This window comes from Manis javanica, chromosome 3 (assembly GCF_040802235.1).
Source record: "Manis javanica isolate MJ-LG chromosome 3, MJ_LKY, whole genome shotgun sequence".
In the NCBI taxonomy this organism is placed as follows: domain Eukaryota; kingdom Metazoa; phylum Chordata; class Mammalia; order Pholidota; family Manidae; genus Manis; species Manis javanica.
Window position 1 is genome coordinate 213,834,128 of NC_133158.1, and position 17,183 is coordinate 213,851,310.

The following is a 17,183-nucleotide window of genomic DNA, read 5'->3' on the forward strand; positions in this document are numbered from 1 at the left end:
GCTTTTCATAGTTTTAAAAACAAACAATTACATTCCTGACAAGGGAAAGAAGATGACATATGTAATGAAATCTTGACCCCCAAAACTTGAAAATGATCTATCTCTATACATTATCTTTTAAATTATTAAAAAATAATAATACATTACTTTAAAATTATTTTTTATAAAAGAATAAAACACTCAACTATGCATTAAATGATTTTTTTTCACCAGTTCTTAAATCTTTCCTTTTTAAGAAGAGATTCCCCTTTAGTCTATTAATACACCAAGGGTCCCAACTTTGCCTGGTCTATCCCATTGCTTAGTAAGAATAAATGAACCTTCAGTGTCTCTAACTACTCTCTTGTTTTATTTATTGGGAAGAATAGAGGCAGCAGAGAATATATACATAAAACCTTTAGAAATCTCCCTTCTGCTTTATATTGTTCTTTGTAGGCACCTTAAAACACTTTGAAAGAGTATGAAGTCCTTTTTCTTTCCTTTAAATCCCTGAAATTTAGGGCATCTCTTTCTTCCTGCAAACCTTAAGTAAGGTAAGAATCATCAAAGACACGGCCAGCTGCGGTCCCTGGCTGGTGCTCCTGAGATTAGACTAAAGGCTTTACGTGTGGCCCAAATATCTCTCCCTAAATAATAAAATGTGAACTTAAAATTTTGCTCTATTTCAAAAGACCAAAGCATAGAACATTCTCTGTATGTACACATACAGTTACCATGTATGTCAATTCACAGCAAAGATCATATTAGAGGAGTTTAATTGATATAAAGAAAGAATTCAAATTCCGAGAGGAAATGAAAATTCAAGCTAAAGAATATAGCTGTAGAAAGAAGGTGAGATTTATACCTCTACAGGAAATATCTAGTTTATTTTAGATGTTCTCTAGATCTACATAATTTAATTTTTTTAACTTAGCAATGTGATAATCTCTCTTTAACAAAAAATATGTTCTTAGCTTTACAGCTGTAATTTCTCACTTAACTTAATATAAGTAGCCTTTATTCCAAAAATCTATTAAAAAAATCCATTAGTGTGTCAGATGTGGGAGATATTGAGTGGCAGGGAAATAAATAAGGGAAGAATAGACTGCCCTTTACTGCCATGCTAATTCAGATTAGGCTCATTTCTGAGTGACAGAAATGCACAATAATATGGTTTAAGAAAGATTTTTTTATTTTCCTTTCAAAGGAATAAAAGAAGAAAGAAAAACTAAGCAAGCGAGCAGGCCAAGCCCGGAATGGGAATTTACCAATTCTCCCTTCTTGTTGCTCTGCCAACCCTAATGTGGGATTTCTTCCTTGAAATCCGAGAGAGATGCTCAGATTCCAGCCATCATACAGCTGCTTACCAGCCATCAGAAGAAAGAGGCTTCTCTTAAAAGGCACTTTCCAAGAAGTAAAAGATTTCCCAATTTCCTTAGCGGCTTTGTGTCATCATCCGGTCAAGTTCTGGTACTAAGTTGCATGTGGAAATGGTGTGTTTAATTTCTTGGAAGCCTCTTTACAGGGAGGCCCAAAGGTTCCACATTATATTTTTCATTCTGCCCTATGAAGCCCAGTCTTTAACTGAAGCAAGGGGCAACTATTATAAGCAGCAAAGAAGCACGATCAGACTGTATTTCAGAAATAACCCTGAAGGAACAGGGAGAATTTAGGAGAAAGCATGTTGATGGTAGGGAGGGTAGAATAGGGCCTGGTCAGGCAGTAAGACAGCCCAGAAATGGAGAGCAAGGCATAGATGTGAGAAATGAGAAAAGAAGACTTGTCCACTAATTGAATGTGAGGAAAAGGAGAACAGTTTGGGATAATCCTCGTGTTTGTGCTTTAGCGACTGGGTGAATGATAGTCCTGTGACAAGAATAAATGTGATAGAAAAGGAACAGCCACAAAGAAAAGTATCACAAATCAAATTCCAGATATGCACAGTAAATGTGGTGCTGATGAGCTAGCCAGTGAATGAAACACTGCAGCCTAGAGCGTGGAGCACAGACCACAGGTGAGACTGGATGGCTAGAACTCTGGGGCAGGGCTCTCTGGCACTTTATATATTTGAGCACACGTGGATGTTTTACCCCACTGAGATGACAGACAAGCCTGATGACTCAGTCACCAAGCCCAGCTCCATAGCGGAGGCCCCATCTGACACACTGCTGGCTGAGCGATGGGTGATAGCAGCACATCTGTAATCCACTGGGGCATGCAGATGTGGAAAAGTCTTTTCCTCCCTGTAGGTTATCACTACTCAAAATGTGGTCCTTTAACCAGCAGGTTGTTAGGATTTAGCCTATGAATTGCACCTAAGAGGTTGTTAGGATTGTAGCCTATGAATTGCACCTCAGACTTACTAATGCGCATTTTATGAAGCCCTCCAGGTAATTCATAAGCACTTTCCACTCTGAAAAACACTGTTTTAAGAACGTTCTCTTTCCTAAGGGTTTCAGCCCCAGGCAAGTTTGCTATGGTTTCAGTGAGACCGAGGAATGACAATGGAATGTTCTTGGGGTAAAAGGGTGTGTACTGGGTTTATTCTCCTGGTGGCAGGTCGAGCTCTAGAATCCCACCTGCATCCAGTGGCGGGCAGGTCTGTAATCCACCTCCATTTCTGCGTCCCCCAGAGCCCTGGGCAGAGCTCTTTACATAGTGACTCAGTCAATAATAGCTCATTGCCCACAGGTATGGAAGAATTAGCCAGCAAGTAGGCCAATTACATTTTCTACTCCTGAGGATCCTGGCCATAGGGACTTCCGTCTTCCTCCACAACATAAATTTCTAAGGGCTGGGAAGAGGGAGAGGTGCTGGCCAAAAAAAGAGAGAAGGAGTAGGAAGGGAGACAGGACAACTAACAAAGAGTGTGTCACAGGCCAAAGAAGAATTTTGGAACTGAAAGAATGATCAATAATATCAAATGTCATAAAAACAAAAATAAATATGGAAGATTAGTAGTCTTTTTGAGTGCACTTTTGATACAAAAACACAAGTACAGATATGTTAGCAGAACACTGAATGGTGAATGGTGAGTTAGAGAAAAAGATAAACGTAGATTCCTTTTTCTCAAGAGGCTTCTAGAAGGGGATGTAACCATGGACACAGTTGACATAGACAATTCTTGATGTGTTTAGTTTTTTTTTTTTTCTAATGAAAGGAGATGTAAACTTGTTTATAGCCTGGAGGAAAGAAGTCAGTGGATTAGCAAATGTTTAGGAAGAGACCAGTGGACTTCAGAAAAGAAGGGGCAACATCACTGATAAGATGAAAAATAATAGTGTTTAGAGCAATAGTTGAAGGGCAATTTTAAACCAGAGGAGCGCTAAGTCTTTCTCTGAGGCTAGATGGGAAGTTAGAATAGATGCAGAATATGACAAGCTGTAGATAAACAGCGAAGCTGGGAAGTTTAGGCTGATTCTACAGTTAGAAAACACAGCACAGAGCCGATTCCCCTCACTTCTGGTCCAGTGGCAGGGCTGGGCTCGTTCTCTGAGAGTGTGCAGTCCGGCCCCTTCGCAGTAATGACCTCGTCACTCCAGAGGAGGGGCAGGAAGGCTACAGACACGACCTGTACTCAGACCTCACTAATTTAGGACGCAAAGCCAGTGGTAGAATGCACATCACTTAATTCAAACGAGCTGCTTATGTTTCCAAGTGAGTGCTGTAATTTAGGCTATTCTAAAGTGGAAAAAGAAATGATCACATCACTTTTTAAAAGGTGAAATGTGACTCATTCAGTTAGAATCACAGTGAGATTTTTAAATTAAATTTTCATCAAAAAATGCAAGAACGAGACCCGCTTTCAAAATTTTACTCTTTGTTCTCATAGTTCCGTAATGAGGACCAAGTTGAGCAACGTTTCCATACATTTTACACTCACCCCTCTGGACCCTTTTCTTTCACATCTTGAAATGTGCAGCCTTTTCCTATAAAGCAGTGTCTCTGGGGATTTTGTTAGGCCTGATTAAAGGAGAGCATATGCTCTTTCTGCCATGGGAAATAACCTCTATAATCTAGAGGGTCTTAAAATCCTTCTGTTTCCTGGGAAACTGTAAACACCTTTCCCAAAATAGCTTAGGCCTCTACAGAGGAGGAAGGTGGAAAGGGGGAAGAAGGAAATGGAGGTATGGCACAAAGAGACGGGGAGCGGGGTCAGAGCGGGAGTAATCCTGGCTGCATATTAGCTCTGAGTATCATGTTAGCATCCGTGCTTATATCTGCTGACCTCTTCTCTCTCTTAATTTTTAAGAAGAACATATAGTCCAATAAAACCTTGATGTGTAGTGTGATTTTCACTAGAGGGAAACTGAAGTACACTGTACTCATTGCCACATTACTTTCCTTACCACTTCCTGTTATAAACTCCTTTTTGCTTTTTTTTTTTTTTTTTTTAGCTCCCTCCTTCATTCTGTGCCATTTCTCTCCCCTTACAGGAATGTAGTGGGGACGCAAATGTGGGGCTTCCTGCACCACAAGCAGAAAAAGGTCCAATCTGTTTTGAATATGCTTAAGTCACAACCCTTTCCATTGAAAGGTGCTAACATAAACACTTGCAGTCACACGAATGGGGATATCTATCATAATCTGAATAAGTCAGGGCTCTGCAAGTTCAATATCATTTAGGAGAAGAAGCCTGGTACAACTCCATTTTAATATTCTGTGTGCGTCCCTTTTCAGGTTCAAAGACTCCAGAGATTGGTGCTTTAAAATATCATGCTTTTATGTCCTGAATCATTGATCTGGGGACTTATAAAAATGCATTCATTAGTGGGCATTGATGTGAGCACAATTAGTTGAAAAATAGAAAGTAGAGAGTTCAAAATAAGGCAGGACTGCTTCTGCCCCATCACTTCCTTTGTAAATATATGTAATTTAGTGAGAATCTCAAGTAAAAGGATGATTTCTGCGTTACTCATCTCTGGGTGGGGAGATGAAAGCGCTTTTGTTCTTATTTTTACTGTATTTCTATTAACTTTTTGTGCAATGCACATACATGTGATTAAAATGAAATTTATAGAGTGCTGTTTTTAAACAAGCTTTGTGCATATTTTAAAGGCCTAAGAGGTATTTTGCCAAATAATATTAAGAATAAAAACAGAATTCTAGTTTAACATTTCTTCCATTGGTTTGATATAATCATTTTCAAATTATCCCTAGAAAAATGTTTCTGAAACTACACTATGATCATCGATAAGTTAAATTAGTTGAAGTGTATTTGGAACGTATGGAAGAAAACACTCTTGAACTGAACTTTGGATAACCTTCCCTTTATGAAATTGAACTATCGAAAAACTTAGAATTTATAGCAAAGTCGTATATCAGTGATAGTTGCTGATTTAATTCCATTGAGATGAGTTTATGACATGTCTCTGCCTTGAAGTTTCCAGCTAACAGGGGAGATTAGAGAATGTATGTCACATCTACAATGGAAACCAGTGAGTGAATGAATCAAATGGCCTGTAAGGATTCAACGGATGAAGGGTCATTTTCCACTCAAGTTAGCAAAGAAAGTCAAAAGGAAGACATGGCATTTAAGCAAAAGAACTGATAAAATTCTCTAAGGCAAACATGTGATCTGGGTGCATTCTGGATTTTGAATAATTAGTGACCCCAAAGTCCTCCAGATCCTCTCCTGACCCACAGAATAGCAAAGCCTTCTGTTTTGAGGTTTGACCTTCCTAGTTGTGAGTTTGCCGATAACCCAACGTTTTACCCAGTTTACCGTCGAAGAGCACACCACTCCAGGGGCAGATCGAATGCCTTGATTGCTTTCCAACTGCAAAAATATAAAGTTTACAGATGGTGAAGTGCTTTGTGCCTCTTGGGTGTGAGTGTGTGTGTGTGCGTGTGTTTGGTGAGTGAACACAACTAGAATAGAGGCCATCAATAAATGTCTGTAGAGATTATGGTCTAGAAGCAAGCTTGGGGAGGATGCCTTTGTGGATAAGTCAGAGAGAAAAGGAAAACTATTCCTTTCCAGAAGGGAGGGGCAGCAATATTGATGAAGAACATTTTGTAGTTTGTGATTTATTTTGAGAAATTAATTCTCTGATGTGACAAAGAAAAGATGACATTGACAACATAGTTTCCAATGAATGTTGCGTTTGGGATTCAGAATGTAACCAGCATTTTTTGTAAAGCTTATGTATGAATTGCTATGACAACTGATGTATAACAACCACAAATCTGTATTTATAATTTTGAATTTAATCATAAAAGGCACTTAATTAAAATCAGTTTCAAGGCATTTATGTGAATTTATTTTACTTATTTGTAATTACTAAGGTAATACACGATTATATTTTCGTATATGAAATCCAAACATTTCAGATAAGTCAAAACATTCCCTTGGTCTGACCACATGTCTCCTTAGAGATAATGACTGAAATCATTTGACGTGTTTCTTTCCAGATCATATTCTAGCTATTTATACAAGTATATATGCACATAAAGAAAAACAGAGTTAAAAAAATCTTTTTAAACAAAAGTGTTACATTTAGGGGAGTTAAACTACTCATTCATTCCATGTGTTTTCTTTCAAGGAGAATTAGGTCCACAGAGAAGTGTGTCTTTTGTTTGAAGGGTTTGGAAAGAAAATCTGGCCAGCAGTCTGGGGAAGGGGAGAGGATCCTAGTTCGGAGCTCCTTGGTTCTCACTACTGAAAATATTATTTTGTACCTGCTATTTGTTTCACTCAGTGGTGTTTCTTTAAGTACTTTCTATTTCAGAACACATAGAATAACCTTATTTTGTTTAATGCTCTATAAATCTGAAGTAAGATCATATTAGAGATTTTTAAAAATACATTGATAGCTATTTAGGTCGTTTTCTGTTTTTATTAATACAACCCATGGTGTATAAAATAGTGCTGGATCATACGGAAGGTTTGTAATAATTTAAATATGGACCATGGAATATCCCCTCTTAAGATGGCCCTATATAGCTGCCCTTTGGTGTATAAATTATATATAAAGGCAGCTTTTACCCGTATGCTCATCAGTTCTCCATGTTGCTGAACTTTAAAATTTTGCCAATCGTCATGGTATCTAGTCTCCATTGAAATGAGCACTTCCTGATTACTGCCGAGTTTGAGCATCCTATTTTATACTAAATTTTCATTTCTGTTTTTTTCTAGGAGTTGCTTATTCATATCCTTTGCCTCTTCTTAAGTGATTTGTTGGAGGCCCTCATGTAATTCAGATATTAATGCCTGCTAGGTAGCTACTATCTAATTTTCTTGTTTAATTTTGTTTAATGCTGCTCTTTATCAAATGCTCTTAGTGTGAGTGCGCCGTTTCAGTGACCTGCACGTAAGGGGCACGCTCACTTCCACAGACTCTGTCGTTCTCTCCTGAACACAGTCCGTTGAGACTCTCACCTCCAGCGGCCCCTGACTCTGCCCTTGGCGTAGTCACTGTTGACGTCACTCAGCAGAACCAAATGGCTGATTCTCAGTCCTTGTGTCACTCCAGCAACCAGCGGATGTAATGGTCGGTCACCCCCTCCTCCATGATGTACTCACTCTGACCAGCTTCCAGGACAAAACTTCACTGCTTCGCTGTTTTCCCCTCCCCGTCTCTTCGCTGTCCTATCTGTACTTAACCCCACTGGTGACCTGCTCTGGTCTTGAGGCTTTAAATGCCATCTGCATAACACTTTCTAAATTTGTGCCTTAAACCTTTAAAGTCGTCCTTCCTTGGACTCCAGACCCACAGAACTAACCGCATACGCAGCATATGGGACATCAAAGAGTATCTCAAAGTGGACATTCCCCAAAACCAGTCTCCAGATTTGTGCCCCAAACCTACTCCACTCAGTTTCCCCATTTTGGTTGAGATCAAATCTATCCTTCCAAAAAACATGGATTGATCTTTGACTACTCCTTCTTTTTTTTTAACTCTGTCAAAAAATCATTATGTCTCAAACTTCAAAATACACCCAAAATGTGATCCCTCTTTATCACCTCCAGTGTGATAGCTCCGTCTGAGCCACCATGCCCTGGGCTGCGACAGTGATCCAACTGAACTCTGCCCGCCATGCCTGCCCCACTCCAGTCCAAATCTAGCAGATTAGTCATGGTCTGTTTTTGTGCCCCGACGTTACAATGTCGGTGTCCCATTTAACTCTTTGACCCAATTTCTCACTATTATTCCCTCTGCTAACTCTGTTCTAATCCCTTTTTGTTTTGTGACTATATCAAGGATGCTCTGACTTAGAGCTTCTCACTGTCTCCTGCCTGATGTAAACGCTCTTCCCTCCGATACTCAGGTGGCTGACGTCCTGACTTCCTTCAACACCTCGATAAAGTACCACCTTGTCAGGGAAGCTTACCTACTTAATGTTTTAACAGGTTCCCCACCTCCTAACATAAACGATTGTGCTCTGCTCTGAATTCTCCTTTCTTTCAAAACAGTATATGATTTACCCACTTGTTATGTGTCTTGTTTATGATGTTCCATTCTGCTAGAATATAAATTCACTGAGATCAGGGGCTTTGGTCTGTTTTGTCCAGTGCTGAATCAGAAGCCCCTGTAACAAGGCTTGGCAAAGTGTACATTTACAAGAAACAGTGGGTCAAGAGAAAAAGGGAGTGGGGGTGCTGAATAAATCAGTCTTTCCTTTAAGGCTTTTCATTTTTGTCTTGGCTTGTTTATGACAAGTTTTAAAGAAATTCTTGTATATTCTTAATCCTTCACTTCGAACTTTTTTCAAAGTAAAATTTCCATGTGAATTAAAAAATAAAATGGAGCAGAACTTCGCTGCTATTCGCAGCTCTTGGTCTCGTCTTCTTGACTTAATTGTCCTTCTTTTTAAATGATTGTGTTTTCCTTGTTCCGATGATCATTTCCAAACATCTAAATAATATCCTTATATTATGATTGTTTTACTCTGTTTCCCCTCAATTTTCTAATTGTTTTCTTTTGTCTTACATTAAATGCTTCTTCAAAGACTCATTTTTTTCTTTATCTTCTTAACCCTATGATTTTGTCCACCCAATACATTCCAAATCCGACTGCACGTATGGCGCACATATGGCCTTTCTAGAGTTCTCTCTTCTTCGGATCCCAACTGCATTGTTTGTTCTCTGCAGCCTTTGCATGGATCTCATCTGAAGAAATCGCCTCATTACCTTCTGTGTTGTATCAGCAGCTTCTAGGATTCTATTTCTTAGTTTACGTCCGCATTTTGCTGCAGTATATTCTCCATGCTTTTCCCAAGAGAGCATTTATGCCGGGGGACTATTCAGTTCCATCTTTTGGGGGATGCTTATTACTTCTCACTTGATTCAGAGATTGGCTGAAATACTGGGTTGAAAAGGTGGAATAAAAATCATTTTCACGCAGAGCTTTGAAGGTTTTCCTTGTCTTGCAGCCGCATGCACAGATGCCCAATTGAAAGCCTACGGTCAGTCTGACCCTGTTCTCTTGTATTTTTTTTTTTCTCTTTCCAATCTTTCAGGATCTCTTCATTCTTAATGTTTGGCAATTTTACAATAAGAGGTCTAGACATGTTCTCTGTTAGTTCAAACTCCTTTGAATTCAATGTGCTCTTTTATTTTGAAAACATGTGTTTTTATCAGTTTCTGACAATTCTTCCCTCCTTTACCTATTTTGCTATTATTTCCTCTTTTTCATCTTCCAGAACTTACAGAAATCTAAGTTGTTGATAGCTTCTCTGTGTTGTCTTTTAGTTAAAGTTTGCCCCTCTTTTGTCATTTAGTATTGGTTTGGTAGACTTTGCAAGGAGAGGCAGTAAGAACACATACTTGCTCTTAAACTATTTAAATAATATCATTTTTTACATCCTCATTTAGAACTCAAGTTCTTCTGGAATTTGCTTATAGGTCTGTTATAAAAATAAGAGATTAAGTGTATGTTATCATCTGCGAGAAGATTGTTGATGGTCACAACAGCGTTAGTTTGAACTGGCACATGGTTCCATCAGCTCCCAACTCAGCTCACATTTCGATTCCCTAGAAAGTCCTTACTGACCGTCCATCCAGTATGGCCTCTCTCATTTGCTCTTCTGTTTCTTCATCCACCTATTTTCTTCTGAGTACTTAGAGCAATCCCTACTTATTTTGATTACTTTTGTGCTTATCTGTTTACTGTCTGTTTCTTTTACCATAATGTACATTCTTATATTGATATTTTCCTCCGTTGCATCAGATTCTTCAGTAACTATTTTTCACTGCATAAGTACAATTAAGTGAATACAGAAGTATGTGTTTTGCATGTATATGTGTCTATACAAATGAATATAGAACTCTCAAGAAAAGTGTATATATTAATATACATAGATACACATATACATTCTACACATACATGTGTAACATATACATAGATTCGTTATACATTGAAATAAAATCTTGGAGAACAAAGACTTTTCTTTGTATTATCTTGGCATTCTGCTTATTTTACCCTTCCATAAGAATTTGAATGTTTTGTTTTATTTATTACAGATTTTTAATAAAAATGTTTTGGGGAATTAAACATTTCTGCTGAAAGGCTTATGCATGCAACTATTAGGGTAATGATGTAGTATATAAAACTACATTTTTAAGTTTATAATTTTAAACCTAATTATTGTAAATGTCTAATTGACAACCATGATTTCTCAAATCACAAAAAAAAGAAAAGTTTAATGAAGATATATAAATTGAATAAGAACATGAACTATACAATTCAGGAGACTTTACTATAGGTTTCCCCTGGTCTTTTCAAGGGAGACACTGCTTCTCTGAGAGGAAATATGCAGTAGCATCCAGACAAAGACTCCATGTGCTCTCCTTTCCAAGGAGACAGTGATATTCTAAATCAAATAAAGAGCATGTTTATTCCTCTGTCGAGCTAAACTAAAGTCGAAAGAGGCGAGTGACTGGCTTTGTCAGTTAGCGTCATTGGGGAAACATCCTTTCTCGAATTACTGTCTCAAAAGACCTAACTTCTATGGAAATAATAATAATAATAAGTTATATTACTTACTGAAAATTTATTGAGTTCCAAATCAACCTCTTTTATTATCACACAGAAGTTTTTGATTTAAAAGAATTTGTTGTTTATCCCTCTAGGGACATCATTCAGGTACTAGTTATTGTGTGCTCAACTTATGATGAGACCTATTAAGTCTACTCCGAGTAACTGTCAGTGTATCTGAAACAACTAGTTTTCTTTAAAACAAATAAGTTATTAAGAAGCTACAAATCAGTGAATTAATTAGCTGTGTTTTGGCCTTTTAGTTCTTTGAGTTGAAGTAAGAGAATGCCACAGTAGAAGTTATAACAATTACGTTAATTCTGAGTGCTGAATTTTTAAATGGTTAGTAAAAATGAGTGATTTTATGATAAAAATAAATTTGTAGATATGACAAAGAAGGCTGGATAAATATTAGAGTTAACAAAATGCAAATGACTGCACTATTTAACCAGTTGTCACCTATTTTACTTCTGGAGGGAGCCCTCCTTCCCCATCCCACCCCCTACCTACGACCCTGTATTAATTCTTCATATACAAACACACAAACATTATGTAATTTGTCACTCCCAACTGACAAGCGTTGAACATGGACACCCCTAACAAGTGCTGATTCACGTAAGCACTGAGCATAGACACCAGTGCAGTATCAGGCTGAGTTAGAAAGGCACCCGTGTCATTCCAAGTTATAACTATCCAGTTCCATCTTTAAACGATAACTTCCAGACACAAACTTGATGATCTAAGTTTCTCTTGCAGTGTCCTGTGTGTCTGTTTTCCCTATTTCTAAATACGTGTTCTATGATCTTCCCTCATTATTTGTTAGCACGACTCCTAACTTGAGTAGGAGGAAAAAGGGGAGAAAGTGTTAAACGTGTAGTCAAAGTATGAGTATAGCTAGACTTGGAGGGACTGATGTTTGATTTCTCCATCATTATGTATAATATTTTCTTTCAAAAATATTTGTTCAGTTCATCACTGTGGAAGCTCTGGGTTACTTCTGGACTCTGAAAGCAAACAGAAAGGTCGTGATTTTTTCTTAAATATATCCTACAAAGGAGGAGACCCAACATTGATTAATCCTATTAAAAATGACAATTGCAATTAGAACACATGCTCCTAAGGAGAGACACAAATTTGAGAAATATTTTAGCAGGATTTTACAGGATCAGAGAGAATATTTTAGGCTTCCTGAGGAGATGATGTTGAAACCTATATCATAAAGATAAGTACAAGTTAGCTAGGTAAATAGAAGTCCAAAGAGCAAAGGTAATGGTTAGCAATAGGTTGTACCGAAGGAGCTGAAGAGTACATGGTGAGATGAAGTTGGATTATGCATCCAAATGAGAAGGTAGGACCCACCAGATGAATATGATCAGTGAAATAAAAACAGGGTCAGCGTTATCAAAGGTTTGTATCCTGAGCAATGGAAAGATGGAAGTGTCATTAACCAAGTTGAAAAGAATGGAAAAGAAACTAGGTTGTGTGGGAATAGCCGGAGTTTGATTTATGTTTGCCTTTGTTAGAGAGCTAGGTTGCTAGCAATCTGTGATTATTTTATTCAGAAACTGAGATGATTCCAAGCTATGCTTAGTTTCCTGCTAAGGCTCCTATATTTCTGGTTCATTCTTACTCAAAAATTGATCCCAAACCAACTCACAGGAGATCACACCTTTGGCGAGTCCTGGAATACAATTTTCATCCCCCTAAGTCCATAACACTTTCACAACTTGTACACAGATTGTTAACCTCTCAGCTGCTAGGCTGACGTTTATTGCCACCCCTGAGGGAAATGCAGGTCTGAATACTTGGCTCACTTCCATGGATTTCTTTTATCTTAGGTCTTAGCCATGTGATTTCTCACTGTTTTTAGCATTTCAGTGCACAGATTTCTTTTTTTAAATCTTGTCTAGTTGTTTTCAGTGGGAAGTTTAATTTGTTTTAAATATTGGCTTACACTTTTAATATCTGAGTGGCCTGGCCTAATAAAAAAACCTCTCTATACGTTGCTTTCTTCGTCTGTAATACATAGGGAATAATATCTGGCTAGCAAGGTTGTTAGGAGAATTAAATGATTTCATGTATATGAAGGAACAGCCATTTTTATTGTTAGGTAAACTAAAATAGCCCAGGTCTCGTCAAACTACAGGTAGAACCGAGAACACTTAAAAATGATAAGTGCATTTCACTGGCACATTGCCCATAGTGGTAAGAATCAAGATCATAGTGCCTTGTTAATTTTTAGCTATTTCTCAGAGTCTGCAGAGCTCTTCTGGAATCATCTTTTTATAACCTTCCACTTTGGTGTCCTTTTTAAATAATTACTGTCAAGCAGTCAACATAAAGTTGGATTCACCATATGTTTCTTCATGACAAACAATGACTCCCCTCCCAGGGCAGCGTGCTTTAGTGTGAACTGCTCAAAACTTCATATGCCCAGATTTTCCAGTTTCTCTTTAGTTCAGTCTCGTAAAGAGACTGAAGCCATAAGGAAATGGAAAGAATGCTCTTTTCTCCCATTCTGAGTTTTATTTTTCTAATTGGCACTAGAAATATCAGTTGCATCCATTCCAACTCAGAAAGTTCCAAGTGATAATAATGGAAAAAATTCTTAGAAGAAATTATAACCCGACAGGACTGCTTATGGAGCTACAGGATGCTTAGTAAACTGTCTTTCTCCTCATCCTCTAAAACTTCTCTGTCTCAGGAATCTGGGCGCTGATTTATTCCCCATGGGTCACCCTTGCTTCTGGGTAAATCAACTCATAAAAATAGATGTGTGGAGATTTGTGGCCCCAGGTGCCAAAATTTGTCTCAAACCCACATTATGTTTCCCTGCAACAACTTTCATATTTTCTCTCAATTCTAAGGAGCATCCAGCAGGTAAATAAGTATTGACAATTATATTACATTTTCCTTAAAAGGAATTATATTTAGTGGTTCTTTCTATTCTCAGAAAGTGGATATATTTTATCTTCACTCATTGAACAGGATTGAGGGGAGAGAGGGGGAGGGGAAGGTAGTTAGCCTTTCTAAGAAATTTTAGGGTTGGATTTCAGTGTTTAACAAAGTAGGCTTCTGACAGTGTCTCAGAAATTGAAGTGTCTGAACTTTCAAGCAGCACATATTTATAAAAATAAGAATATAGAAAATACCTAGGTGAAGCAAATGTTCATTGATGGGAATGTCTATCAGCCCACACACAGCTTCCGAGAGGAATTAATAGTAAATCCAGTACTTGGGACAGCATAGAAAAGAAGAGCCAGGCATGGGAGGCAGGCAAATTAACACGTAGATTTTGAGATTTTCATAAATAAAAGGTTTCTAAAACATTCAAAGCTGCTGCTTTCGAAAGTATGGATCATGAGTAATTTGCTAACAACCTTAGTGGCTTGCTATAAATATGACAGTTTTGTTGAAAGTAGGAGGTTTAGACAAAAAAAAGAAAGAAAATGGAATTGATGATAAGGTTTCTTATCCAAAATGCATTCTAAATTCATGTAACATTTCTTCCCCCTGCCTCCTCCTAACTTGAATTTCAACAGCTTAAAAAAAAGTGTTTTGGACTATTCATTGTTTAAAAATTAGAGTAAAATTCCAGATTGGCCACAGAACCGCAGAGTTTGTATTCATCACTAGAAGCTCTCTTAATGACTGAAGCTCTCTGCTAATGTCCACATGGCGCAAGTCTCAGGCATTACTGTAATAGGGAGAAAGTTCTAGGCAAAATATGCCAGAGCTAGAAATATACTAGTAATGGGAAATCTTCCCGTAGGCACTGCCTGTGCCCCTTCCAGAAAAGGAAGGCATAGACTATGTTGAAACACTTTTAACCAATTAATGTAGTTTTGCTTAATGTAATTCCTTTTGAGTCAAAATTGTGAATCTTGAGAAATAAAATCAATTGCAAGCAGCTGGATGGCTCTGATGTTACTGAAGGGAACATAACTAGTGAAGAAAATGGGGATATTTCTGGGCTCAGAATTTTCTCATTTGTTCAGAGGCATCACTTTGCAGAGCTTGGTTGTGAATCCCTCTTACAAAACATGAACACTTTGCTCCCAGTGGTAAGAAGAAGGGGCCTGGCCAAGCACGCTCTTCCCTGTGATCTCACTTCCACCTCCTGCTCAGTGGTACCTGTGCAAGCACCCTCTGTAGACCCCAGATTGGCCGGACAGAACAATCTACTGAACTGTGAATTCTTTAAAGCTCAAACTTGTGTTCTGCCTACTTTACTGTTTTAAACACCATGCTTTGCACCTAATAAATTATATGAGAACTCGAAATTCATTACTTCAACACTGAACAGATATTTAAATGCATGTTGGTGCAAGAAAGGATAGCTTTATGAGAGGTAGCTTGTACCACGGGAGTGAATATAATTATCCAGAGAAAGAAAGAAGAGGAGAAGCTCCAAGATGGAGCTGTGAAGAGTGTGTGATTCTTTAAGGCACAAATATAATAAAACAAATCTAAAGAGAAGTCTAGGAAGTCATTATCAGGGTGGTGGTGGTGACAGCAAGAATGGGAGTACAGACTTGTAAATTCCTCCATAAAAGCAGTAAGAAAACTGTCGAAAAATGTGACAACCAACTATTTCAGAACTCTGGCAATTAATCAGAGATTTGTAGTAATTCAGGAGGTAGTGAATCTGTTCCTCTTACAGCCTCTGTGCACTGCAGGCATCCTGACCAATGGCCACATCACGTCATCTCTGCCTCTGTGGTCACGTTGCTTTCCTCTCTGTAATCGAATGTGCCCCTGCCTTTCTCTTATAAGGATACACGTCATTGCATGCTGACCTGGATAATCCACAAGAATCTCCTCCAGCCACTGCACAATATAAGGGATTGCCCATTCAACATACATAGCATTCTATTATTTTCAGATTTTATTTATTTATTTTTAAGTGTATTTTTATTGAATTATAGTTGATATACAATATTATATTGGTTTTGTGTATCCAACACAGTGATTCACCAGTTACCCACATTATTAAATCCTCATCCCCTCCAGTGTAGTAACTGTCAACATCGAAAAATGTTACAGAAACATTGGCTATATTCTACATGCTGTACTACCATCCTGTGACTGATTTATATTATGATTGCAGTTTCTGTGCCTCTTTCTCTGTCACCTACCCCACCCACCCACTCTGATCCCACCCCTACGGTAACCACCAGTCACTTCTCAGTGTCTATGTGTCTACTGCTGTTTTGTTTATTTTGTTTTGTTTTTAGATTCCACATGTAAGTGAAATCACATGGTATTTGTCTTTTTTAAAAGGTCTGGGGCAGGGTATTATTGATTCAGATCCACATAAGTTGGTTTATTTGTTGGTAGGAGAATGTAATAGTTTATTTTCTGATAATGTAAGGAAGGATTTTACAAAGGAAATAAAGGCAATGGCTTAGAAGCAGCAATATGTAGCAATGAGAGCTCTGAAATGACTTTCTGCTGTATGTTCTTGGACCATGGAAAATTAGCAAACGTGGCTTAAGTGGGCAGGTAAAAGTTACTTAAAACCATGTGGTAGAGAAAAGGTCTAGAATTACTGAGAAGGTACTGGGTTTTTTTCTTTTATTCTTTTCATGATTTTATTATTGTTATTATTATTATTATTACATTAGAATCAACTTTCCAAAGATCACGATGGCGGAGAGTTCAACTGACCAATAATAATCAGAGATAAAAGGTCACAAAGTAATATGGAGACAAAAGAATAAGGAGAGGAGAAATTTCTCTTGAGGGAGAAAACAAGAAAGTCCTTGGGAAAATACATGGTTTAGAATGGGCACCACTAGACAGAACCTTTACAGCAATGCAGCCATTAGCAGGTGCTCTTGGCCATGGCCCTATGCTTTCAGAAATATTCTCACTTTATCATTGACACTGGATTTTAAAACTGTGCCTATGTGTGTGGTAGACAATTCAACGGGAATGGCTCTAAGGCCCATTTTCACTATTATTTATTACAAATTCTGGAAGGAGGAATTTAATAACTTCATGCTGCTTGAGATCAGGCGGTAAGCACAATGCTTCGGGGGTCAGCGATGCTCTGAGTTGAGTGACAGCTGAATGTGATGATTGACAATCTCCAGGAAGTAGCATCAGCTTGAATATATCAGTTGCAAACACACATGTGCTCAGTCTGTTTCACTTCCCTGAGCAACTTCTCTGTGGATAGGAAAGATGATTTCATCTTAGCAAGCTTCTAGGGATGAGCAG

The 17,183-nt window shown here is 38.0% G+C and overlaps 1 protein-coding gene across 2 annotated transcripts in view; it reads left to right on the forward strand.

Annotated features, from left to right (window-relative positions):
* Nucleotides 1-17,183, forward strand: part of GLRA3 (glycine receptor alpha 3) — a 134,762-nt gene that overhangs the window by 10,327 nt on the left and 107,252 nt on the right. The gene's annotated exons all lie outside the window — the stretch shown is intronic.